Source organism: Cryptomeria japonica, chromosome 10, assembly GCF_030272615.1.
Source record: "Cryptomeria japonica chromosome 10, Sugi_1.0, whole genome shotgun sequence".
In the NCBI taxonomy this organism is placed as follows: Eukaryota; Viridiplantae; Streptophyta; class Pinopsida; order Cupressales; family Cupressaceae; genus Cryptomeria; species Cryptomeria japonica.
The window spans coordinates 844006115-844032084 of record NC_081414.1 but is presented as its reverse complement, the minus strand read 5'-3'; positions in this window follow the sequence as shown (position 1 = coordinate 844032084).

Genomic DNA, 25970 nt, shown 5'->3' with positions numbered 1-25970 from the left:
TCAAGTAGACCCCCTAAAATATTTTCTCCTTCTTTGTATTCTATATTATTAACTGATTCTGGTGAACCAAAAGAATATGAAGAAGCAATGCAGGTGGATGCCAAACAACAATGGGAGCTAGGCATGAAAGAGGAGATGGACTCCTTGATGAAAAACAAGACTTGGGACTTAGTCCCTTTACTTGTAGAAAAAAGAGCCTTGCCTAACAAATGGGTTTATCGGCTGAAGGAGGAGGAAGGAGATCAGAAAAGATATAAGGCTAGACTTGTGGTAAAGGGGTATAGATTATGATGAAATATTTTCTCTAGTTGTAAAAATGACTTCAATTAGAACTGTACTTAGTCTTGTGGCTACAGATGATTTACATCTTGAACAATTAGATGTCAAAACAACTTTTCTCCATGAAGATTTGGAGGAGGAAATTTACATGTTGCAACCACAGGGATATGAGGTCAAAGGTAAGGAGAACTTGGTGTGCAGGTTGAAGAAAAGTTTGTATGGCCTAAAGCAAGCACCCCGACAATGGTATTTAAAATTTGATAGTTTCATGGCTGAACACGGTTATCATAGATGTCATTCTGATCATTGTGTATATTTTAAGAGATTGGATAATGGCAATTATATTATCTAGTTGCTTTATGTTGATGAGATGCTTGTTGCTGGGTCTAACATGCAACATATAAATGATCTTAAACAGAAATTAGCTAGGTCATTTGCTATGAAGGATTTGGGTGCAGCTAAGAAAATTCTTCATATGAGGATTACACGGGATAGGAAAAATAGAACCTTGAATTTGTCCCAAAGTGAGTATATAAAGAAGGTGTTGAAAAAATTTAACATGCAAGATGCAAAAGCAGTTAGGACACCTTTGGCTAGTCATTTCAAATTGACTAAGGAGATGTACCCAAAGGCATAGGAAAAGGTAAATAAAATGTCTAACATCTTGTATTCATCAGCTGTTGGTAGTCTGATGTATGGAATGGTTTGCACAAGGCTAGATATTGTACATGTAGTGGGAGTTGTGAGTAGGTTTATGAGTAATCCGGGTATGGAACATTGGAATGCAGTGAAATGGATTCTTTGGTATTTGAAAGGAACTACTACAAAGGCATTATGTTTCAAAGGATCTAATGCTGCTCTAAGTGGTTTCGTTGACTCTAATCTGGCAGGTGATATTGATTCACAAAGGAGTACTATAGGGTATGTTTTTACCATAGGGGGAACTGCAGTTAGTTGGATTTCTAGGTTGCAAAGGGTTGTTGCACTTTCAACCACTGAAGCTAAGTATGTTGCTGCTATAGAAGCCAGTAAGGAGATGATTTGGTTACAATGTTTTATGGAGGAATTGGGTTAGACACAGGAGGATTGCCCATTGTATAGTGATAGCCAGAGTGCCATTCCTCTTTTAAAGAACTCTGCTTTTCATTCAAGGACAAAGCACATTCAGCTCAGGTACCACTTCATTTGGACTGTTTTGGAGGAGGGTCAGTTACGACTTGAAAAGATTCACACAAGTGAGAATCTTGCCGATATGTTCATGAAGGTAGTTCCACAGGAGAAGTTTATTTCTTCATCAGTTTCTGTTGATTTCTTGATTGATAAGTGTGGAATTTATACTATTCAAGTTCAAGTGTTTTATCTAGTGGATGCTGCAAGTACAGTGGTGTTGTCTAGTATCAGTCTCCAAGTGGGAGATTGTTGATATGTGGTGATTGATCAAAAAAGTACTGTACACTCACCATGTATCCTTGCTTGGGTCCGAGGCCGGGTCGGGCCCTAGTAAAGCGAGCAATGCCCGCTATGGGGGATCGGGGGTGGCAACCCCTGAGAAATTTTTTTTTGCCATTTTTTTGTTGATGAAAACTGACATTGTAATAAAACCCTAAAAAGGCTAACTTTGTTTGTTGCCCTAAAATGCATGTTATAAGCGGCTGGGATGCTTAAGGCATTTTAAGGTTGATGTACTATTTTGCTAGATAATAAGAAAGATTGGATAGCTGTGTATGGTGGACGTAACCCATTCTGGGTGAACCATGTTAAATCTCTGTGTTAGCTATGTCCTATTTTATTCCTTTATCTTTTGTATTTAAATCTGCATATAATTGTTAGTTTATATTTGCTTCAGATCTGCTTGAAACCCTAACACTAGGGCTCTGATACCAATTGAAGGAAAACACATGAACCACTGAGAGGGGGGTGAATAAGTGGTAATAAAAAACTTGAACTATTTGAATGATTAAAACATTAATAACATAAGTCAAGATACTATGAGCAGAGATATCAAACACATTTAAGCACATACACACAATACAAGCTCATAACACCAAAGATACGAGGAAAATCCATGATGGGGAAAAACCTCAGTGAGAATAGTTACTGAAGTCTACTGCTCCAATCTAGCCTCACAATAAAATCACAGATTACAACTTTTATGGGCACCAACCCCTAAAGTTTATGGGCACCAACCCCTAAAGTTTATGGGCACCAACCCCTGATGATTATGGGCACCAACCCTTAGCTTTATGGGAACCAACCCAAAGAAGCACCTACCCCTGCTCTGAACACCCACTCTGAGATTTACAATGATGATAAATTACAAATACAAATCAAGCACCTTGTTAGAAATGAATTTTTGTAACTCACTTTTGTTCTGCTCTTGAGATTGACCTGATTCTTTCCTGCTCACAAGCTTTGATCACTACCCTTTGATCTTTGATGTCAATCTCTGCTCTATGACTTCTACCCTCTTTTCCTCTCTACAACCAACTCTATGCCTTCAGGTGTAATTATTCCTCCTCCTACCATGCTACATGCTTTGGCTCTGCACTTCTTTGGTCTCTGGTCTCTGCAGCTCTGTATCTCACTCTCTGGTTTGCACACACTTCTATATATGCTCTGCAATTATCTTTGCACTTCTCTAGTCGCTAGACTCTTCTTTTCATGTCAACACTCTAATATTTCTTCTTTTGCTTTTAGCTCCCACATAGCTGCAACTCAGCTTCCTTTTGCTGCTCATACCTGTTCACCTTACACACACTTTCCAGCACCAACCCACACACTATTTCTCCTTCTCCCTTTTTCTTTCCTTCTCATTTTTTTATTGCTCACCTCTATTTTTTATCACCATCCATTTATCTACCTTTGCCAACTTAGAAACCTCATCTAATGCTCTCAAATTTCAACACCCGTCCTCTTTACTTAGTCATCTCTATACCTACAGGATTTCCCTCCAAAAATGGATTCAAAATTTGATCTCCTCAACCTCTGAGAGATCATATTTGCATACTGATCAGATTCTCTGTTCATTCCACTCAGATAGATAGCCACCCATTATAAATGTATTATCTTGGAACCATCTATATTTAGATAATTCTTTCGATATTGGGATACTATACTTAGTAATCTTTAGCCTGGTAGATTTCCTCAATCCTCAAAAAGCTCAACAACTCCCTATATGACTTGACTACCATTAAATGCTACTTTGTTCTTCCCATTCTACTCTGTACTCTGATTACTAACTTTAGCAATCTTCATCTATCTGATGTGATCAATTCTCATCTCTATGGATTATCTCAAGCCACACAAGTGACTACTACAGTATCACCACTAATGTGTTCTTCACTCTTTCTTGACCTACCCCTAAAAAGATCGACCATTACCTCATTTAAATCCATTGTCACTGACTTCTAACTATCAGATTTTATGTTCAACCAACATGGATGCCACATGTCTTCAAAATGGTCATCTGAGTCACTCTGTCAATGTCAGTCAACTACCACATTGACCCCTGTGTCTATTGGCATGCACGCATGGTGTCAAAATCTTCATATAGGTCTTGAGATCAACTATAGTCAACCATCTATGCGGATAATTCATCTACTGGGTTGCATACGTGGCATCAAAAACTATCTTCAATATCATACGGTCAACTACAGTCAACCTACCATGTTGTCCTCTTGAGTCTATCGGGTTGCTAATGTATCGACAAGAATCATCTCTTCTTGCATTGCATGCATTCCTGCAGGATGGCAGGAGCATCTCTCTTCCTTCCCTTCATTTGCCCTACATTTTCATTCACAAGTCCATTTTGTTCATATAGGTTGGTGGGGTGCTTCACCCTTCTTTCATTTTCTTGCCCCATGAGATCCTCTTCCTCTTCATTTGCTTGCTACGAGATAGTGAGGGACATTGTTTCCTATTTGACTTTATTGTCCCACATTGGTTAAATCTTGACCCTCTTACCCTTGCGAGGAGGTGGGATGTTTCTCCCCTCTTAGTTTTACTTGCCCCATAGTGTCATCTTCCTTTGGTCTTAAACATTGTGGGATAGCGAGAGACATCTTTTCCTTCGCCTTGTTAGCCCGCATGGTCATATCACTCTGATATTCTATGGTGCGGGGTAGTGGGGTCGACCTATGAAATCATAACTAAGTTACCCTGCATATTATTTTCTCTTCACTTGAACACACCATAGGATGGCATGGAACTCTATTTGCCTTGCTTTCATGCTACCTTGCAGTGTCATTTTTCTTCCATGTTTTATGTTGCATGGTAGCATGGTGACTAACCTCTCGTGTTATTGACATCATTTGCAACAATTTAGCTTTACCTTGCAAGGTCACTTATCTTCAACAGTTCATGCTGTGGAATAGTGGAGGCTGCATAACTGTCATTTTATTGACTTCCCTATCATAATTTTTCATCTTCATAGGTAGTAATAACCTGCATGTTATGAACACTTCAACCTGCATGTTATTGACATATCTGGTCACATAACTATTGTGTTTTTGATGTAAAGTGGAAAATTGAACCCTAGTGATTCCCCACCTAAGAGAGAAAGGAAATCACTAGGATGATTTTTACTTGGGAGATACTTTACATTCAAAAGAGGGGATTGAATCCACTACATCAAAATCCAAGGGAAATAAGGATGTGAATACCAGGTGGATTGCAAGGATTGCTATGCAATTTGCCCTCTTTTGTAAGTAGAAGAGTTGACTTGTTGACTATGTAGAAAATAAAGACAAAATGGGTGGAATAAGGAGATACTGATTTGAGATCATGTTGTAACTTTGGATATGAGGTATTTATATTGATTTAGACCTACCCTACAAATTTGGAGAAAAGTTGTTAGGGCCAAGCTGAAGTTGCACCTGGTCCTTTGAAAAAATCTGCAAGTGGAAAAGGTTTTTTTTGTCTTTGCAAATGAAGCCTAAATATGCAATTACAACTATGCACCTCCAACCTACACACATAAAAGAAGGGAAGAAGGGTTGTGGATAGGGTTTGCCTTAGTCAAACCCCGGTTGAGGAATCAACCTTGAAAGTAAGTAATTGCAAATGCTTAAATGTGAATAACTGAAATTTATACCTTGTAGATCTACAATTTATTGATGATGGTTGCTTTGGTTCTTGAATGTAATCATAAGTGTTGCATGAAATGGCATTTAACATGAAAAAACCTTAACACACACACATGCATGCAAATGAATGTTGTAATGTTGATCCAATGGATGAATTAAGAAGACACATGAAGGAGATGTTTAAAGACTTGAACACTTGAATGCTTGATGACAATAATGAAGGCCTCCTCCTAAATTTTGCTTATTTTCACTTCTGCAAATGAGAGGACTAAATCCCCTTTTATACTCGCCTCAGAGAATTGATTTTAATATCACTGAAGTCTGACATAGGGGGGAATTGATTGCCAAATAGCAAGTTAGGCTCAAGGGTAAGGTGGACCCATCTTAGGGCTACTTTAAGAGGGGGTGACAGAGAATCCACGACCCTATCCAAGGGGGATAGGGGTGCCATGCCCCTGTCCTACCCTATTTTGGGGCTTGGACAGGATCACAAGGTGGAACAAGAGCTGGAACAAGAGGAGATTTGGAGGGATGATGCAGAGAGGAGTCCTAGTTGAGTAGGGAGATGCAATCACCAAGGTGAGGACCTAAAATGCGGCCAAAATTGCAAGGGTCATAATTTTATGACGCTACATTTAGCCCACACTTTAGCGGGATTATGGCTTATGCCAATACTATCGGTAAAGTAGAAGAAAGAGAGAGATGAAGATGAGAGATGTAGAGCCATACCATAAGGAATTTAAGACATCACTAATCTTGAGGAACAAAGCCCCTAATCTCAGGATCTTAACTCACTCAAACATATGCAAGAGCACTAAAGTAGTCATTGATGAGGAGGGACCTCAAAGAGATCAATCCGGACTGGTCAGCAAGAGTAAACATAACAAAAATAGACATATATGATGGAGGAAATGCAGAATAGATAGTTTTATTGCATGAAATTTGATTACATCCAATCAGTAACAACCGGGTTACAACATACTAGCAAACAAGCCTGATAGAATAGGTCACAACCGAGACCTTGAATCAAAAGATCTATATTCCAGGCATAGTCTATCTATCTAACACTCTGATAGATTCTCCTTGATTACATTCTAAATCATGATTACAAATATATATCGATCCAAAGGATCTAGTCAGACCAAAAGGGATTAAAACCCGAAGAACAAGACCTAACGTGCAAAATGAACAAGGTCGGCCTCTGCCAAGAGATTCCTCTAGAAAATCCAAAGGATGAAACAAAGAAGGTCGGCCACACACCAGGAATATCAAAATCAATGCTCAAGGCTCAGTAAGCTTTGTAATGGGTTCTGGTAGATCACCAGAATAGGTCTCAGGCAAATGGTAACAAAGGAACAACCAATAACAAGAAACTATCAAGGAAACTAGTAGTGATATCTTGCCAAAAAGTGATCCAAATGAGATCTTGTTTGAAAGAAAGAAAGATGATCAAGTTTTTAAGTAGAATCCAACTCCATAGGATCCAGTGAGCCAAAATTGGGACACATAGAAAGAAAACTGAAACTGCAAACAAAACAGAAAGGAAAATGTTTTTGGTTGATGCAAGATTGTTGTGAACCGGGGATCCTCCTGCATCAGACATCCAAGGTTAATGAAAAGTAAGCCTCTCACTTTGCTAGGGTTAGAGGGAAACCAAAGCGGTCTACATCTTCTTGAGAAATCCAAGATGAATCTTCAATTGGTCTGCTCGTCCACTTCACAAGATATTCTTTGTACTGACTGTTCTGGGTACTACACCCAGTCCTATTGTCCAAAATCTCTTCAATCTGATATGGTTCCTTATGGAGAAATTGTTTCTCAAGTTCTGCAACAATGTCCTCACTGAATTCTATTTCACGGTACTTCTGAAGATCTGCAATGTTGAATATAGGTGAAATACTTCTAGACTATTTTGTAGCTTCACTTCATATGCATTTCCAGAACTGAACTTTCTCAAAATCTTACAGGGTCCAAACTTCTTCATCTGTAACTTATTATAAGTTCCAACCAGGAATCTCTCTTTTCTCAAATATGCCATCACTTCATCACCAACTTCAAATTCATTATGTCTCCTCGTCTCATCTACCTTTTCTTTATATTTGTTGTTCATGTCTTCCAAATGTTGTTTAACCTGAATATACAATGTTTCCATGTGATCGGCAAAATATTTTGCTTCTGAGCTCTTCCGGTCTTCACTGCTAATGTCTCTCAATTCTACTATTCCTCTAGGATGGACTTCGGTAATAATCTCAAAAGGTGTTTTTCCGGTACTTCTATTCACTGAATTGTTGTAGGCAAATTCTGCTTGTGCAAGGATCAAATCCCAACTTTCGGTTTTATCTCCCACTAAACATATCAACAAGTTTCCCAAACTTTGGTTAACAACTTTTATCTGTCCATCAGTCTATGGATGAAAAGTAGAAATGAACTTCAAATCTATCTTCATCTTCTTCCAAAGTGTTCTCCAAAAATAGCCAACAAACTTAGTGTCTCTAATTGAAACTATGCTCTTAGGTAATCCATACAATCTCACCACTTCCTTGAAAAATAGGTCTACTGCATGTAATGCTTCTAATGTCTTCTTACAAGGTATGAAATGAGTCATCTTTTAAAATTTATCCACTACCACAAATATAGAATCATTCCCTCTCGGTGTCTTAGGCAATCCGAGTATAAAATCCATGCTTATATCCTGCCAAGGTCTTACCAGTACCATCTAAGGTTTATACAATCCCACATTTTGACTACTACCTTTTGTAACTTGAAAAAATCTACAACTCTGCACTTATCTCTTAACATCCTTATGAATTTGGGGCCAAAAGTATTGCTCACTCACCAATGCAACTATTTTGTCAATGCCAAAATGTCCAGCTAAACCTCCACTATATTTCTCTTTTATTAGGTCCTCTCTCATGGAACTCTTAGGTATGCACAACTGAACTCCCCTGAATAAGATCCCATCCTGAATGAAATAATCTAACCATTTGCTCCTATCAACCATAACCGGGTCTCTACATGCTTTCCAAGGTTCTGCAAAATCCGAGTCTTCATCATACAAGGTCTTCAAATCTTGAAAACCTAATACTGTCACTCTCATTTATGTTAGAAAATTCCTTCTCCTACTTAATGCATCAACAACTTTGTTAGATTTTCCACTTCTATGCTTCAACACAAAGGTGTAACTCTACAAGAATTCTACCCATCTCATATGTCTTTGATTCAACTTACTCTGATTGTTAAAATACTTCAAAGATTGATGATCTGCATACAACACAAACTCCTTAGGCAACAAGTAGTGTCTCCATTTCTTCAAGGCTTGAACTATGGCAAAAATTCCTAATCATACACTGAATGTCTTTTTCAAGCATCATTCAATTTCACTGAAATAGGCTACTACTCTCCCTTTCTTGACTCAAAACTTCTCCTATTGTTGTTCCACTTGCATCACAATCCACTTGAAATACCTTATTGAAATCTGGTAAAGCTAACATAGGTTGCTCAGTCACTTTCTACTTCAACAATTCAAAACTTTTGTTTGCTCCGGTGGTCCACTTGAATTCCTTCTGATCTCCTTTCATGGTCTCAATCATAGGGTTACAAACTGAATTGAAATTTTTGATAAACTTTCGGTAAAAACTAGCCAATCTATGAAATGATCTTACCTCTCCAATGCTTTCTAGTGTAGGCCACTCAACAATGGCTTTCAATTTCTCAGGGTCCATCTTCAAACCATCCTCAGATATCACAAATCTTAAATAGACTAGCTAATCCTTCATGAAAGTACACTTCTTGATATTGATCAACAACTTTTTTTCTCTCAACCTCTGTAAAACTTGTCTTAGCTGCAACAAATGCTCCTCTTTTGTTCTACTAAAAATCAAAATGTCATCCAAATACACAATAACAAACTTACCCAAGAATTTCTTCAATACCTCATTCATCAGCCTCATGAAAGTGCTCGGTGCATTAGTCAATCCAAAAGGTATCACCAACCATTCATATAGTCCTTCATTTGTCTTAAATGTTGTCTTCCACTCATCACCTTCTCTAATCTTGATTTGATGATATCCACTCTTCAAATATATCTTTGTAAATTATTTTGCTCCACTCAAATAGTCCATTATGTCATCCATCCTAGGCAAAGAAAACTGGTATTTCATTGTGATCTTGTTTATTACTCTTGAATCGTTACACATCCTCCATTCTTCATTCTTCTTAGGTGCTAATATTGCTGGTACTACACAAGGGCTCAAACTCTCCATGATCAAACCCTTCTTCAACAACTCCCACACTTGTCTATTTAGTTCTTCATTCTCTACCACTGTCAACTGACGTGCAGCTTTGTTAGGCAAACTAGCTCTAGGAACCAAGTCCATGCAATGACTAATATTTCTAACAGGTGGCAATCCATTAGATACATTATCTGAAATGATGTCCTCATATTTTTTCAGAAAATCTCTTATCTCTTCTGGGTGTTCTCCTTCCGGTTCTAGTCTCTCAGTCTTCTTAGGAATTAAGGTAAAACACACATTCTCATGTCTTAGTCCATCCATGAAATTCCTTCCATCTACTAAACATATTCTGGTATTTGTACAAAATTCACTCTTCAAAGGTTCCTCCAAAGGTAACAAGTTTTTCTTCATTCCGTTGGCCACAATAGTGTATGTATTCTTCCTCCCATCATGTATTGCCTATCTATCAAATTGCCAAGGTCTTCCCAATAAAAGATGACAAATATCCATAGGCATAATATCACACAAAACTTCATCATGATAATTCCTAATTTTCAATTTTACCACACTGTTCACTTACTAACTACTTATGTTCATCTTGAACCCATGCTATCTAATAAGGCTTAGGGTGTTTCAATCTCTCCAATTTCAACTTATTCACCATGTCTTCTGAAACAAGATTATTTGAACTACCACTATCAATTAATAACTTTACAACACTTATTGGATACCTTACATATGGTCTTGAAAAAATTCTTCCTCTGCAAGGGTTCTTCATCTCCTTTGGTATGACACAAAGCTCTCCTCATCATCAACAATTCTCCATCTTTTGGTTTATTGTCTAATCCGGTGGGGTTTTCTCCCACCAATGTTTCTCTTTTAGTAGCCTCTATCTTCTTACATTCAAAAGCATGGTGTCCTTCTCCTCCACACTTAAAGCAAGTTACTCGGAATATCCTCATGTCTTGTCTTCCAAAGTTCTCATTTCGATAACCATCTGGTTCTCTCCTCCTGTAGAAATTTCTATCACCCTTCCAGTATGAATTACCTTCTTTTCTCCCTTCATTGTCCTTGTTTTGATATGTCTTGGTTCCTCTTCCTTTGGTATATCCTCTTCCTTCGGTAAACCTTCCACATCTACCTCTCTATCTCTCCTCATGTCTTTTGTTCAATTTCTCTTTAGCCTTTAGTGCATATTGGTAAGCCTCTTCAACACTCTCCAATTTGATCATACTGAGTTCATCTTGTATAGACATCCACAATCCATTCAAATATCTTGTAATTTGTTCAACTTCATCATCAACATGTCCGGATCTGATGTTCAATTTGTAAAATGCTTCGGTGTACCCCTTCACACTAGAATCCTTCTGTCTCAGGTTCTGCAATTTCTGGAACAAATCTACTTGATAATTCGTCAGGACAAACTTTGATTTCAACTTAGCAATCATCCGATCCCATGTCTTAATATTTTATTTACCTCTTCTTTGTCTATCAACTTACAAATGCTCCCACCAAAGAGATGCATGACCTTTCAACCGGGTACATGCATATTTCACCTTCCTCTCTTCTACAGTGTTTTCAAAATCAAAATACTTCTCCATCTCCAAGATCCAATCCATCAATTCATCTGAATCTAACTTCCCATCATATTCCGGTGGGGTAAAATGAGGTTTAGTGCTCTCCCTATTCAAAACCCTTAAAAACCTTTCTTCATCCAGATCAACTACCGGTAGGTTTACTTGTTCTATCGAGGCTTCTTCTCCTTCATCTTCACTTGCATATTCAATATGTTAGACTCTTCTCTAATCTATCTCCATGACTTCTAACCAGGCTACTATTCCTCACAACATCTCCATCACAACAGGGTCTACATTCCCATGTGCTCCACCATTCCTAGTTCCTCTTCGCACCATTGATTAACGCTAGTCCTTTGCAACTGTAGGTTGGATCCACAATCCACCACCCTACAACAAAAATTCAGGACACACAACCTCCATAATGAAACTTCACTCTGATACCACTTGAAGTAGTCACTGGCGAGGAGGGACCTCAAAGAGATCAATCTAGACTAGTTAGAAAGAGTAAACACAATGAAAACACACATATATGATGGAGGTAATTTAGAATAGATAGTTTTATTGCATAAAATTTTATTACATCCAATCGGTAACAACCGGGTTACAACATACCAGTACACAGGCCTGGTAGAATAGGTCACAACAGGGACCTTGAATTGAAAGATCTATCTCCTAGGCATAGTCTATCTATCTTATACTTTGATATATTCTCCTTGATTACATTATAAAACATGATTACAAATATATATATCGATCCAAAGGATCCAGTCAACCCAAAAAGGATCAATACCCGAAGAACATGACCTAATATGTAAAAAGAACAAGGTCGGCCTCCACCAAGAGATTCCTCCAAAAAATCCAAAGGATGAAATGAAGAAGGTCGGCCACATGCCAAGAAACATCTAAATTAATGCTCAAGGCTCCGCAAGCTTCAGAATGGGTTACCATAGATCACCAGAATAGGTCTTAGGCAACCGGTAACAAGAAACTGTCAAGGAAACCAGTAGCGATATCTTGTTGGAAAGTGATCCAAATGAGATGTGGTCTAAAATAAAGAAAGATGATCAAGTCTTCAAGTATAATCCAACTCCATAGGATCCAATGAGCCAAAAATGGGACCCAAAGAAAGAAAATTGAAACTGCAAACAAAACAGAAAGGAAAATATTTTTGGTTGATGCAAGATTGCTGTGAACCAAGGATGCTCTTGCATCAAGAACACAAAACAAAAAGAACAAGACAAATAAAAGAAGATAAAGCACAAGTGACACGCAACAACAAAAAAAAAACACAAGGCCACAAATTAACTAGCCGAAGAGACCTTGATACTCAAATGTCTCAATAACTAATTAAAACACAAAGACAAATGCCATCACATAAACACCAATAATCACATAAAAGAGAGAAGATGACATCATCCATGAACCATCAATAGTAAAACTATGAGTTCATGAGAGGAAGAAGAGAGAGAACATGAATACACACTTTGGTGATCCATGAGAAGAAAGGTGAACAAAAGGAACCATGGACATCTCATCCCTAGAACTAGGTGATCAATGGAGAAAAAGGACATGGAAAACTAGCCCCTAGATTCTGTCTAGGTGATCCATGCAAGGGAGAAAAGTGAGAACACTTTTAGTTTTACTCAACCTCGTGCATGTGTGTACAAGTGAGGCTCGAAGTACCTCATAGGAGTCTATGCCTGAGTATGCTACAATATGTATAAGATGTATAGTACAAATGTCAAGAAAGTGGCAACATTTCGCACTAAGAGGCTACCCTTTGGTTTCGAGAATGACCCACTGTATAAGAGAAAAGTGGCAAAATCTCGCTCTAAGAGGCTACCCTCTCTTTCAAGAATGACCCACTATATAACGGAAAAGTGGTGACATCTCGTTATGAGAATGACCCACTGTATAAGGGAAAAGTAGCGACATCTTATTTTGAGAATGACCCTCTGTATAAGAGAAACAATGTGCGAGATAAATGTAATACAAAAGACCAGTGTGGGTGCCCCCCCTTAAGTTGTCAACATAGTTCAATGTTGATATCTTAAGGAAATTAGAACAAGGATATCTTCCTTCATCACCACGAAGATATCCATCATGCAACAATGTCATAAATCCAAGCAAGAGAGGGAATACTCTTCGAGAAAGGATAAGATAGTTGAAAAAGAGATATATTGCTATAAGTGTAAAGGAGATCCTTGGAGGAGAAGATATATTTTCTCAAAAGACATCCACCTCCAAGAGGAGTTGTCTTAGAGAAATATAACATCTTCTATTATGGATCATAGAAGAGAACAAGAATTTAATTCTTCCTCCTATTGCTAGGTGAAAGGGATTCTTGATGAAGAATGACCCACTTTTATCCCAATTGGGACAGGTGAATTTATTATAGATGTACATTACCAAGTGTGAAAGATATTTTAGTCAAGGAATTAGACCTCTTGTATAAGAGAGAACCCTTGGGAAAACAACAACAACTTCACACTAGGAATGACATCAAGTAATAAAACTCACACCATCCACAAAATAGGAAAGAGTGGATCCTTAGAGAAAGAGAGAGGGAGAGAGATCATTTACCCCTAATTGTAGGACAATGAGAATAATTGCACAACTTATAGAGAGGTATTACTCATAAGAGACATATCGTTTCAAGCAAGGAATACATCCTAACCAAGGAACATACATGCACTTGCATGAAGGATAAATCCATTCAAGAAAGGACATCAAGTTATGGATAACACAATAGAAGAGGTAATTTTCAAAGAAAGAGAAAGAAGAAGAAGTTGTTGGCATTTACCATAACTGATGCAAAATGAGATGATACAAGTGATGTAGTTGAAGACTGATGACTGCACCGATAGAGGATATAAGGCTATTTGTGATGAAGTGGTTGAGATTTTGTGAATAGATGATTTGATTAGTTATTTGTGTTGTCATTGATGGCAACTGATGTCAAATGCTGATTACTAATGTTCCTGATGTTTTGTTTTGTCATCTAAGTGATTTGGTTTACTGGATGACAGGGTTTACCGACAAAGAACTGAAGTCTGTAAAATCGAACTTTAACCAATAAAACAAAGATGTTTTGATTGAATTGGGTGATCGACAATGATTGGTGATTTGTAGTTTGGAATGTGGGATTTTATCATGGAAAGGAGAATCTGACCAGAACCGGAACTTGTGATGACTACCTGAAGGCATGCTTCTAATTTGTGATGAAGTTTTGCTAGGTTTTAGTAGGGTTTAAGATCATGAAAAAATCATCAAACTGGTAATGATTTTTGTTATGGCAGTGATCGACGATGAGTCTACATAAATGTGGTAACATGGCACAACTGGCATGAAATGTTTGATTGTTGTTTTGGTGTGATTCAAGGAAGAATTTCTTGGGAAACAATGAAACACTTAATGAAATGTTTTGAGGTTTTGACTTTGGTACAAATTGAATTTTTGTGATGGGTTTCGATCAACCAAGGGTTGATATTGCATTGTAATTTGATGTAATGATCTGTATATTGATCTAGGATGATCTCTTATAATTTGTATTGTAATTTCATGATGTAATTAGGGTTTAGTGGCTGACCTAGTTGAGATGGCTATTTACAATGGCACAGTTGATTTTTATTGTGTCAGTGGTCTTAAGAGAATGTCTTAAGCCATCCAAGAGAAGTGTGAGATCTGCATGAGAGTTGCAGAGTGTTGAGAATAAGTGGATCTGATCTAGCAAGATGAGAAGTGCAAGTAACAGATCACTTTTTCACTGTTGTTCCCTAACAGTTGCAGTAGGTCAAATCCCTTAACTGGGTAGGTCCTAACAGACCTTAAACATTTAATTCCCCTAACAAGGAAGATCTCAAAAGAGTGGTAAATCCTCTCATGAGGTTGATCCTAATAGGTCATCAAGCTCCTAACTGGGCTGCTAGGAAAATCCCTTAACCCGATGACTCCTAACAAGGTCTACTCCTAACAAGGCATATTGTAAGCTCCTAACAGGGTGTATTGTAAGCTCCTAACATGGCTAGGATCCTAATCGGGCATACTTCAAAGAGTACAAATATTTGTGTGTGCAAACTCCCACTATGGTTTTTCTCTATTTGGGTTTCCACATCAAAAATTATGGCGTTCATGTGTGGAATTCTTTTCATATGATGTTCTTGTTTATGTTACATTTCATGCACTATTTCTGAGTACATCGGTTATGATGTTTTATCAGAGGTTTATCAAAGGTTACCGTTACTAATAAGAGTTGGTAGAGAAAGTGTTTGATCTGATAGATGAGGATAATGAGTTGGTAAATGATCAAATTTATATGATTGCTTAAGTGGTGAAAGTATTGATAGATGTGGTAAATGATTTAATTAATGTATTAAGCAAATATAATAAAGAGGTTGTTAGATCTGATAAATGAAGTTTAGATATTTTAATAAATGATTTCAGATATGATATAAGTTTGTTTTTGGTTTAAAGTTTCAATTGGTATTAATACTGATTCACGCCCCTCTCAGTATTAACTGAATCCTCATAGGATTAACAATTGGTATAAGAGATTTGGTCCTCTATGTTGAGAAAGCCTAACTGCTTGAGGGAAAGATTCTGAGGAAGTCAAGATGATGAAGAAAGAGGATCCTAAGTTCAACAAGGATAACTACAAGATCTGGAAAGATAGAATGAATACCTACATCAAAGATCTTGGTGCACAATATTGGAAGCAAGTTGAAACAAAATACGTTATTCCTCTTTCTACTTCCTTGACACTAGATGAACTTAGAGAGTAGAAAGATAACATGCAAGCCCTAGAGAATATTGTAAGTGCTTTATCTGATATAGAATATATTAATGTTCAAGGATTAGAAATTGTAGGTGAGGTTTGGGAAAAGTTAGATATAATCTATGGAGGAGATGAGCATGTTCAATGAGCCAAAGAGGAAATATTGAGAGGAAAGTTCAATGACATGAGAATGCTTGAAGGAGAAAATATTGCACAATATGGTCAAAGAATCAAAGAAGTTGTTGGCGGCATAAAGAGTGCTGGAGGTAAAATGGATGATGATGCAATAGTAAGTAAAATGCTTAGAACTCTTCAACCTTAGTATGCTATAAGAGTATCTGCAATCCAAGAACTTAGATCTATTTCAAAGGATAAGGTAACTATTGATTCATTGATTGGTAAGCTTACAACTTTTGAGTTAAATAGTTTTGACAATTGTGTGACAAAATCTATTGAATCTTCCTTTAAAGCTTTTGTTACCGGTTCATTTGCTAGAAAAGGAAAAGATATATGTCAATACCATGAGTGCAGGTCAAGTCATGGAAGTAACTGGGGAAATGAAGACAATGAAGATCAAGTGATGGAACTTGAGGCACTGTTAGCAAAAATATTTCCAAGAGGCACTGGTAAGTATAAATGAAATCTATCTTTGAAGTGTTTCTCTTGTAGTAAAATTGGTCATATTGATGCTAACTTCCCTAACACTGATAAGAAAGAGAAGTTTAGGAGATTCAAAGGAAAGGGCAAGAAACATTGTTATGTTGCAGTAGATAAAGATGTGACTGATGAAGAGTCTGAAGATGAAGATGACAATGAGGATATTGTGTTTGTAGTCATGAAGGAAGAACTAACAGATGAAAAGGCACTGGTATCTCATATGGAGAATAGTGATGAATGGATTATGGATAGTGGTTTCTCACACCACATGACCGGAGACAAAAGTAAGTTCATAACCCTTGATCAATTTGATGGAGTTTTTGTTAGATTTGGAAATAACTCTCCCTGCATGGTGAAAGGTAAAGGTTCAATTTCTCTAAATGGGAAGAGTAATGATGATGATGTGTTTTGGGTTAATGGTCTAAAGCATAATCTTTTAAGTGTTGGCCAACTCAATGATAAAGGTTATTTTCTTGAGTTTAAAAGTGGAGTCTGCAAAATTCTTGGAGGTAATGGTGAACTGATTGCTACTGAGAGGCAAACTAGAGGTAACTTATTCCATTTGAATAGTAATATTAATGATTTTCTAGTTGCAAGAATGGAAGACAGTTGGTTATGGAATAAAAGATGTTGTCATGTTAATTTTTTTAATTTGGTTAATATAAGAAAGTCAAATGTTGTAAGAGGATTGCCACAAATTGTCAAACTGGATAATGTGATATGCAAAGATTGCCAAATTGGTAAGATGACCTCTATTTCTTTCAAGAGAAAGAATTGTACTTCTGAGAATATTTTAGATTTGGTACATACTGATCTCTGTGCCCCTATGAGAACAAAGAGTTATTACGGTGATAGGTATTTCATGATTTTCATCGATGACTATTCTAAAATGATGTGGGTGACATTTTTGAAGGACAAATCATAAGAATTTAGTAAATTTAAATAATTTAAAGCTCTGGTTGAAAATGAAACTAGTAAGAACCTGGAGTATTTAAGATAAGACTAGGGAGGTGAATTCATATCTAATGAATTTGTTAAGTATTGTGATGAGTAGGGTATCAAGAGACCAATGTCTGCTTCGAGGACACCACAATAGAACGACATAGTAGAAACAATGAACAAAACAATAGTTGAAGCTGCAAGAACCATTTTATTATAGGGTGATATATCCAAAATGTTTTGAAGAGAAGTGGTCAGTACTACTGTATACACTTTAAACTGGGTACTACTAAAGAGAGGTAACAATAAGACACCCTATGAGAAATGGTATGGAAAAAATCCTTGTGTAAGTTATTTCAAAATATTTGGAAGTCAATTTTTTATTAAGAGAGATAACTGCACTAAGAAATTTGATGCAAAATCTGATAAAGGAATTTTTCTTGGTTACTCTTCTAAGAGTAAGGCATATAAATGTTACAATAAGAGAACTAAGAAAAATGTTGAAAGTGCTAATGTAGAAGTTGACGATCTATCTGATAGGTTTGAAGGTAAAAAAAACCAGAACCTGAAAAGGATGATAATGAGGAAAAACTTGTGTTCATTGAACCAGAGGCAAAGAATAATGAAGAATAGGTAAATGCAGAATTAGACGTTCAACTGGTAAGTGATGACATCGAGGAAGAAAATGAAGAACCTAATGCAAAACATGCAAAACTGGGACAAGCAATACCTAGATATGTTAGATTGAACCATTCACAAGAGCAGAAAATTGGTGATAAGAATGTAGGTGTGCAAACCAGGAGAAATATTCGAGAGAACTCATGTTTGATTTCTACAATTGAACCCAAGATAGTTAAGGAAGCACTAAAGGATGATTATTGGGTGAATGCAATGAATGAAGAATTAGATCAAATTGAGAAGAATCAGACATGGTGACTTGTTCCTAGACCGAAGGATAAGAATGTAATAGGAACAAAATGGGTCTTTAGAAATAAATTGGATGAAGAAGGAAAAATTGTAAGAAACAAGGCGAGGTTAGTCTCCAAAGGGTATGGTCAGAAAGAAGGTGAGGATTATGGTGAAACATTTGCACTAGTTGCTAGATTAGAAGGAGTAAGGATGCTGTTGGTATTCACTGCATATAAGGGATTCAAAGTTTGTCAAATGGATGTCAAATCAACCTTTTTGAATGGAATTCTAGAAGAAGAAGTATACATTGAATAGCCGAATGGATTTTCCTTGACTGATGATAAGGACATGGTGTGTAAATTGTACAAACCCCTATATGGTCTAAAGTAGACACCGAGAGCATGGTATGAGAGATTACATGCACATTTGATCAAAATTGGATTCCAACATACCAATGTGGACAACAACATTTATTTGAAGACTGATGGAGACAAGATGTTGATAGCAGAAGTGTTTGTAGATGACATAATTTTTGGTGGAAATGATGATATGTGTATGGATTTTGCTGATATAATGAAAAAGGAATTTGAAATGTCTCTAATCAGTGAAATAAAGTTCTTTATTGTCTTATAGGTCCAACAACTAGATGGTGGTATTATTATTTGTCAAACCAAGTATATCAAAGAGGCACTAAAGGCTTTCGGCATGGAAGATTGCAAACCGGTAGGAACACCAATGGTAATAGGTTGCAAGTTATCAAAGCAAGATGATTCCCCTACTGTTAATGAAAAAGAGTACAGATCTATGATTGGAAAGATACACTATGTTGTTCATAGCAGATCGGACATTGCTCATGCTGTTGGATTAGTGGCTAGATTTCAAAAAGAGCCTAAGGAGAGTCACATGGTTGCTGTGAAGAGAATTGCTCGGTATCTCAAAGGCACATTAGACTATAGTTTATGGTATCCCTATAAAGGAGATTTTACTTTGGATATCTTTACTAATGCTGATTGGGCAGGTAATGTGGATGATTGGAAAAGCACAACTGGTGGAGCTTTTCTACTTGGTGGAAGATTAGTGGCATGGACGAGAAAGAAACAAACACGTGTTTATCAATCTATAGATGAAGAAAAATATGTAGTTGCATCCATGAATTGCATGCAGGCAATATGGATGAGACGTGTGCTAGAAGGATTCAAGATAGATATGTCTGAATCGGTGACTATCTATTGTGATAATACAAGTGCAATAAACATTTCTAAGAATCCTATACTTCATTCTAGAACCAAGTACATTGAATTGAAGTATCATTTCCTAAGGGAAAGAGTTCAAGAAAAATAGGTAAAAATGGAATATGTGAAGAGTAAAGATCAGTTAGTTGATAGCTTTACTAAGCCCTTGCTGAAGGCTACCTTTGAGTTTCTTAGAGGTAAACTAGGGGTTAGACCCCTACATTGAAAGAAATAGAATGATGGAGATGTATCAATCCTATGGATTTCATGTTTATCTTTCACTAAGGATTGATGAAGGTACAGGTTAGTCCTTTGGGGGAGCAAGTTTGTGTTGGCAATATTACAAGGATATTGAGAAGGTTGTTGATGATTATGGACATAACTGGTTAAAGATGTTTTACTATCTTGATATTATTATTTTGTCATTGATGTCAAGAAATTGATTTTCTAATTCAGTATGATGTTGCCATATCTTAAGAAATATGATATGAACATTATAAAGAAGTCGGTAAAGACATAGGAAAGAATATGATGAATAAGGGGATAAGTTATTCAATGGGCAACTCTACCGAGTCAGACAATGATGAGATCTTGATGTTTTAGATTGTTTTAACATCATACATATGTTGTAAAGTGTAAAGGTTAATACTCTACTATTTTATCAAGCAAAGAACCTAGTCGGTAAACCCTAAGGAACCTAGTTGGTAAACCCTAAGGTTATCGCAGTCAGTTAATGAAGACAGAATGTCTACTGAGTGAAGTTTAGTATTCACCGAGTTGTAACCGAGCTATAACAGAATGCATTAAATGTTTACATGTGATATTTAATGAAAGATGTTGATGAGTTGGAGCGGATCAATGATTGGTAAGCCATAAAAGAAGTTTGTTAAATAAATCTAAGGCAATGGAAAGTCGGCAAGAAGATCTACAACTCAGATTGAACCGCATTACCCTAACACAAGTTCCAAGGTGATTGTGCAAGTTTCAAGGTGGGGTAAAACATTTTCAAATCAAAAGATACAATGAACCTGGACAAGATTGAAGATCTGATGGCTATGATTGATCATGGGAAATGTGATCAAGGAGATTAAGCGGTTAGAAGATTGTTTATAAATAAGGAACTGCTGACAAACAATGTATGTGGGCAAGTGTATGCACAGGGATGCTACATAGTGATTACCAAGCACAAAAGCTTGAAGACCTGTTAGAATAATAGAGTATTGATGCCCAACAGATAGACAAGATTAGTTCTATGTCTAGATTGTATTGAACAAATAGGAATCTGCTTTAGCATTTCAGATGTGAAGTTGCAGATAGATTGTATTACTATTATTTTGTGAAAGTGACAGGAAATCTCTTAATCGAGTGGACTTAACAATCTTATATGTAAATCCTCTAACAAGGTGACATTCTGATTGAGTGTTTGAAATCCTTTGAAAAGGTCACTTCTAATAAAGTGAAGATCCTAACAAATCTGAGGGAAATCCCTTAACTGGGTCACATCTAGCAATGTGTTTGTAATCTTTAACAGGATTTGCTTTTAACCGAGCATACTGTAGAAGAGTATATTTCTTAGTGGGTCCAAAATCCCACAGTGGTTTTTCCCTATTTGGGTTTCCACGTTAAATCTGGTGTTATGAGGTTTATATTGTTCATATGCTTTTGAGTTTGCATGTTTGACAGTTTTTGATTATATGACTGATATATGTTACCGAGGTTGAATCTGATGTTTTTATGGATGATTAAGTTTGTATGATTCACCCCCCCCTCTCATCTTGTTGGCTATTGGATTTGTACTTATATTAAGTATCAGAACTATCAATTGGTATCAGAGCCTTGGACTCCGAAAGGAAAGTTTAAAGGCAATTGAGTTAAAGATCCAAAGATGTATAAGAGGGATGCACCTAAGCTGAATAAGTCAAGTTTCTCTACATGGCAGAAAAGGATGAAGCTACATCTATCAGGAGTTGGAGAATATGCTATATACTATCTGGAGAATGATTTTGTTGCACCGAGCACCTATCCATTGACTATGGAAGAGATAAAGGCAAAGCAAGAACATATTCAAGCAATGATTGAAATAACATCTGCATTGACCGATTCTGAGTTTAATGATCTAGAAGGTTGCAATGATACAAAGGCAATGTGGACTAAGCTCATATCTATATATGGAGGAGATGAACATGTTCAAAGAGAAAAAGTTGATAGTCTAAGAGGAAAACTTGAATCTATGAGGATGAATGAAGGTGAGAACATAACCCAATATAGTACAAGACTAAAGGAGATTGTAAATCAAATCAAAGGAGCAGGAGGAACTATTGAAGAAAAGGATGTGACAAGTAAGTTGTTAAGAACCCTTTTACCTGCCTATGCAATCTGAGTCTCTGCAATCAATGAATTGAGGTCTGTACCTAATATGTCAGTTTCCTTGGATGCTACTATTGGTAAGCTACATGCATTTGAGTTAAGTAATTTTGATAACAACGGGTCATTGGTAAATAAAGTTGAATCTGCATTTAGTTCTTTTCATCCAAATGAATCTAATGATTACAATGAAAGAAAGTATAATTACTCTGAAGGAGATCACATTGGAGCAAGTGAAAGATTTCAGAAGAACATGGAGGAGGTACACAAACTGTATGAAGAAATCAGAAAGCAAGAAGAGTTTGAAGCACTATTGGCCAAAAGGTTACTGAGAGGCAAAGGTAAGTATAAAGGAAAACTACCTTTGAAATGTTTCAATTGTGATAAGATTGGACATATGGCTTCTAATTGTCCTGACAAAGATTTCACTGAAAAGAGAGATTACCGAGATGACAGACAGAAAGATAATCATTACAGAGGACACCGAGACTTCAGAAGAAGAAAGACATGCTTAATTGCTGATGAGGAATCTGAAGATGATAAATCAAATGAGACTGATACAAAGGAAGTTGTTTATGTGGCTATCAAGGATGGATCAGATGAAGAAAGGTATGAAGAAAAAGCCCTAATATCTCACATAAACACTAATGATTCTTGGATTATAGATAGTGGATGTTCACATCATATGACAGGAGATAAACACAAATTTGTTATGTTAGAAGATTATGATGGAGGCTATGTTAGATTTGGTAATGATGCACCATGTCTGGTAAGAGGTAAAGGATCCATAACACTTCTTGATAAAGCAAGATGCAATGATGTTTATTGGGTTGAAGGTTTGAAATATAATTTGTTGAGTGTAGCACAACTAAACAACATAGGTTACCAAATAGAATTTCAGAAAGGAATTGTCAAAGTTCATGACAAGAATGGAAAGTTAGCTGCTACCGAGACACAAACAAAAGGTAATACATTTCACCTTGACTCAACTCACAATAAGTGTTTGCATGCAAAGATTGATAATACTTGGTTATGACATAAAAGGTTTTGTCATGTTAATTTTGATAATCTGAACAAGATAAGTAAGAAGCACAAAGTAAGAGGTCTACCGAGTCTTGAAAAACCTAAGAATGCTATGTGCCGAGGATGCCAATGGGTGAGATGACAAGATCCAGCTTTACAAGTAAGTCCTACACTTCTAAGGGAATTTTAGATCTTGTGCACATTGATCTTTGTGGTCCTATGAAAGTTCAAAGTTATTATGGTGATAAGTATTTCATATTATTTGTGGATGACTATTCAAGGATGATGTCAGTAATGTTTTTAAAAGAAAAATCAGAAGCTTTTCAAATGTTTAAGTGGTACAAGGCTAGAGTTGAAAATGAAATAGGAAGACAACTAAAATGTCTTAGATTAGATAGAGGAGGAGTGTTCACATCTAATGAGTTCAACCTATTTTGCAATGATCATGGTATTAAAAGACAAGTCTCTGCACCGAGAACTCCACAACAAAATGGAATAGCTGAAAGAAGAAATAGTTCTATTGTGGATTGTGCTAGAACACTGATGATTGAGAAGAAGGTTCCACAAACATTTTGGAGAGAAGCAATAAGCACAACTATTTACACCTTGAACCGAGTTCAATTGAAGAAAGGTACTTTGAAGATAACTTATATTTGGTTTATAATTATCACTTTTAAACTTTTTTGTATTTAATTTAAATATACTCAAAAAATAAGACAAGCATAGAGAAACAAGCATATAGGTTTGCGAACCTTGGCCCCTTTTCTAACAAGCTCAAAGTTTGGAAGACACAACATGAGTTTCTGGTTGATATTTGTGCCATGATACATGCAAAAATTAACCACAATGATGCATAAAGATCTAAAGATCGCCTTTTTATTTATGATTTGGGCTATCTTGTACTTGAATTTATTGACATGGAGTTGGGTTTTTGAATTGGGTGAAAGAAACATTTCCTCGAAAATTTCCTTTTGCTAACATTTTCCTAGATATGGTATTCAAAACCATTTATTGGTCACTGTAACTGGTTTCCTTGCAAAAGGCTTAGAAATGGGTGGTGATCTCAATTTAGCATGAGCTAGAAAAATGTGACAAATTCAAGCATAATGGAGCTCTCTAGAAGAAGGTCGAGAGAGGTAACTTGGCATCTTATATTGAGGGAATGAAGGGTTTTAAACTTACCCTCTCAAAACAACTTGCCTAGTCCTCAAATGAGGGTGAAGTCAATGCTGGTGGTGTGGTTTTCATAGTTTCTATGGAGTTTATTACTAATGTTTACATTATGAGGTTCCCAAAGCTAGGAGAGAAGGTGGATCATCTACGAAGTAGTTTCAAGAGAGAAGATTTACTTGGTATTTGGAAGGAGTTTGTGTTGGATATTGCTACTACTAGGTTATATTATTTTCATTGATGTCAACATATTCTTTTGTTTTGATGTTCTGGTGATTGCAAAGAGTTGATATGGTTGGTTTATCTATTTGATATGCTGAATCAACTAGATATACTTGATTCAATATTGATTTCATGATGCTATGTGGTGATCTGATCAAGCTATGGAATCCGGTATGAGGATTGGTTTTTCAGTGTTGTAGTGTTTTGGTATTTGATCCGTCGTGCTCCAGAATAATTATATCTTGAGTTGCAGATTTGGGCTCGAGTTTTTGGGATGTTCATGTGTATCTAAAATTCATATGTATGATGATTTGATGCTCCACAAGTTATCTTTCTAGTCCCAGTTGCTATTGTTGAGTGTTCTTGAGTATTAGTGTGTTGATCGATGAAGATTTGATTAAGTGGTGTTGGCGTAGCTGCTACAGATGGCTCTAACGTGCTTGTTGGTGTTTCCTAATTGTGTCCTATTTTCTTTGCTAGTTTGCATTGATCATTGTGCTCATTATTGAGGATCTTATGGGTCTGGCGATGTTCTTTGTGTTATGCAACATTTTTCAGTGGTGTAGTGTGTTGTAGATGATCTTGGTGAGATTTCTAGTGGTGTTGCATGTTTGAGGATTTTATTTGCATCCATACTATGTCATCATGGCATTGTATTGGTCTAGTGGTTGATCTATGTATCGTGTGATGTAATTTTGTAATTAGGTCTTAAGGGTTGAGCCGACCTTGTTGTTAAGGTTGATGATTTGTATAAATGAGCATACTCATGTAATTTGGTGATTGACATTGTGTCTACATTATCATAGAGTGGTGTATGTGTGAATAAGTGAATTCATCTTTTGATGTGAAGTGTTGAGCAGAGAGTGTTGCAAAGAAGACAAATGTGCTTAACCAAAACTGTCATCAGGCATTTGAGATGTTATTCTTTCAGTTCATGTAAACTGAATTATTGTCCGAATGTTATTGTAAGGTAGTGAACCTTCCTTAAGGGTTGTAGCCTTTTGGGTTATTATATTTTGAGCAGTGAGCTCTAGGCAGTGTGCCTGAATGTATGTGCATTCCCCATTAAAATATTTACACATACTACTGCAGAGTATCATCTTATTGTGGGTAGATTCCCATCGTGGTTTTTCCCTTGGCCGAGTTTTCCATGTCAAAATCTTGGTGCTATGTGTGTTGTTGTTATTGTGCTTATCTTTGTTCTTACTGCTATTGATCAGATTTGAAGTTGTGTTTAAATTTTTTAATCTGGTGAAAATTGATTCACTCCCCCTATTAGTTTTCCTTCATTTTTGTTGCCAAAAATTTGTATTAGAGCTAGATCCTCTAGAAGAATCTTGACCACTGGAGGATATCCGGGATGGCAACCTATGTTTTCAAGAAAGAGAGTCTAAGATTTGATAGAAGCAATTACACCGTATGGAAGGACCAGATGGAGTGTCATTTGAACTGTCTTGGAGATGACTATTAGAAGATCACAAAGAATACCTACAATGTTCCTCAGAATG